Below are 3,060 nucleotides of genomic sequence, written 5' to 3'. Positions count from 1 at the left end.
TAAAAGGACTCACTGTGTAGAATGTCCCATTTCTCAAGTTTTCAAATGTATTAAAATCTCTTGAAAATAGCAGATTTACAAGCTCACATGCGTTGCATCGTGACACATTGTGAGCCTGGAGATCTGCTATTTTCAATCGGCCAAAATGTATATAGGGCTGTAAGTGGCTAATGTAGCCTATGTTTTGTGATAATAATCAAAATCTACAAAGTAACTAAAGTTTTCAAATAATTGTAGTGGAGTAAAAGCACATTTTTTTCCTCTGAGATGTAGTGGAGTAGAAGTAAAAGTAGCGTACTGAAAATTGGAAATACTCAAGTAAAGTAAAAATGCAACAGAATTGTACTCAAGTAAGTACAGTACTTGTGTACTGTTACTTTACACGCTGTGCAGAGCCCCCCTCCCCCACATAGACACACCCACACAAGTAACAGACAGACACGTATTTCACCTTTTCTTTTTACTGCTTTTCTAACTTATTTAACTATAAACACCGACTGCAATCCACACAATGCATGCATCATCAGAATACTATAGCTTTAGATCCAGACTATCGTAGATGTATTTTATCAAGTCTGACTTTTACTTTCGTGTCTACGAGAGTCGACCATCCCCAGTTTGCCCAGGAATGTCATCAGTAAAGCCCGTATTTCTCCGAACATATACAGATGCTAAATATAAAGTGCTTAACCCGCTTACCCCAAATGTTAACCAGGTGTCCGGAGTATTTGTGCAATGTATTAGTGCATATTTTTCAATAAAAAAAGTGTTTTAATCCCGTCTGTGGCCGAACGCCACCCCCCCTCGTTTACTTCTTGTTTACATTGAGTGTAATACCGGCTTTCACCAGTGCGCCCCGTCAGTAACGCCCATTGGGAACTTCCCAATGGGCGCTAAGACTGTCGTAGATATAAAAATATCAAATTTGGTCAAATACATCTACGATAGTCTTCATCTAAGGCTAATAAAATACTTTATAGTTAAATATAAGGTCAAAAGAAGACAGAATAACTCATACAAACATGACCCTTTGTTTCACAGAAAGACGGAACAAACAAACAAACAAATAAATAAAGAAAGAAAGACAAAAAGCAATGGATCGTCTCGGTATTAAAACTAGCCAACGGTCCATTTCTATTATACCAAACCCAGTGAACCGTTACGCAACGCGTGTCCACGTGCACGTAACAACTCTCTTATAACAACAACACACACAAAAAGAAGCAATTAAACAGTTCCTGGTCCCGTTTTATCAACAACAACAAAAAACAACAACGTTGCAAACAAAGCAATGCTTTTGAAAAGAAAAGATCAGAGCTTCACAACACAAACTGAACGCACACACATAAACTCCACAAATACATGGAAGTATAGCCGAGGCAGTGTTGCCAGGTTTTGCGAGAGAAACAAGCAACCAGGTCTAGGAAAACAAGCCCAAAGGAAGCAACTTAGGCCACATCATGATGTGCACTTTATACCTATATGTAATGCATCTACTATATCGTTTTGTGCTCCCTGGCACAAAACATTTATGAAAATATTTGAGAACCACTGGTTTCATTTTTTTTAAATTGGAAACAAGCCCAAATAAACAACTACACTTTAGAAACAAGCACAAATAAACAACTACACTTTAGAAACAAGCACAAATAAACAACTACACTTTAGAAACAAGCCCAAATAATCAACTACACTTTAAAAACAAGCCCAAATAACACTTTAGAAACAAGCCCAAACAAACAACTACACTTTAGAAACAAGCCCAAGTAAACAACTACACTTTAGAAACAAGCCCAAATAAACAACTACACTTTAGAAACAAGCCCAAATAAACAACTACACTTTAGAAAAAAGCACAAATAAACAACTGCACTTTAGAAACAAGCACAAATAAACAACTACACTTTAGAAACAAGCCCAAATAAACATCTACACTTTAGAAACAAGCCCAAATAAACAACTACACTTTAGAAACAAGTCCAAATAAACAACTACACTTTAGAAACAAGCACAAATAAACAACTATACTTTAGAAACAAACCCAAATAAACAACTACACTTTAGAAACAAGCCCAAATAAACAACTATACTTTAGAAACAAACCCAAATAAACAACTACACTTTAGAAACAAGCACAAATAAACAACTATAGGCTACACTTTAGAAACAAACATAAATAAACAACTATACTTTAGAAACAAGCACAAAACAACTAGTTTAGAAACAAGCCCAAATAAACAACTACACTTTAGAAACAAGCCCAAATAAACAACTATAGAAACACGCCCAAATAAACAACTACACTTTAGAAACAAGTACAAATGAATAGCTACAACAAAGCACAAAAAAGCCGCAACTCGCAACTACAACCAATATTTACAAGCTACTTTACAAAAAAGAAGCCCAAAGTCGCTTATAATAGGCAGACATGGCAACACTGAGCCGAGGAGGTAACAGTATTGTTGTAGTTGAAGTTGTGAGCAAAAAGACAGATGTTCAGAACAAAGGGATCGAGTTGTTATAAGAGCGTTTCTGACCTTTTAAAGAGATCCAGTCAGGAGAAATCTGTCCACTAGCTCTCCTTCACGTCCTCTCTGTGTCTCTCTCTCTCTCTCTCTCTCTCTCTCTGTGTGTCTCTCTCTCCCTCTCTCTGTCCCGATCCCCCGTCTCTGCCTTTATTCCACACACACACACACACACACACACACACACACACACACACACACACACACACACACACACACACACACACACACACACACACACACACACACACACACACGTACACACACACGTGCACGCACCCACGCACGCACACGCATGCACACAGGCAGGCACACACGCACGCACGCACGCACGCGCAGACACACACACACACACACACACACACACACACACACACACACACACGTGCACACACACACGTGCACACACACACGTGCACGCACCCACGCACGCACACGCATGCACACAGGCAGGCACACACGCACGCACGCGCAGACACACACACACACACACACACACACACACACACACACACACACACACACACACACACAC

The 3,060-nt window shown here is 39.3% G+C and overlaps 1 protein-coding gene across 1 annotated transcript in view; it reads right to left on the bottom strand.

The window, feature by feature from the left end:
- Positions 1-2,668, bottom strand: part of rhobtb4 (Rho related BTB domain containing 4) — an 82,455-nt gene extending 79,787 nt beyond the window's left edge. The window contains exon 1 of the mRNA XM_084055975.1: positions 2,538-2,668. The gene's annotated coding sequence lies outside the window, so the exon portion shown is untranslated. The remainder of the gene's footprint in view (positions 1-2,537) is intronic.
- Between the last annotated feature and the right edge of the window lie 392 nt (positions 2,669-3,060).

Source organism: Gymnoscopelus microlampas (genome assembly GCF_963454915.1).
Source record: "Gymnoscopelus microlampas genome assembly, chromosome: 4".
Lineage (NCBI taxonomy): Eukaryota > Metazoa > Chordata > Actinopteri > Myctophiformes > Myctophidae > Gymnoscopelus > Gymnoscopelus microlampas.
Note: the sequence above shows the minus strand (reverse complement) of the source record. Positions and strands in the feature narration are given on the sequence as shown.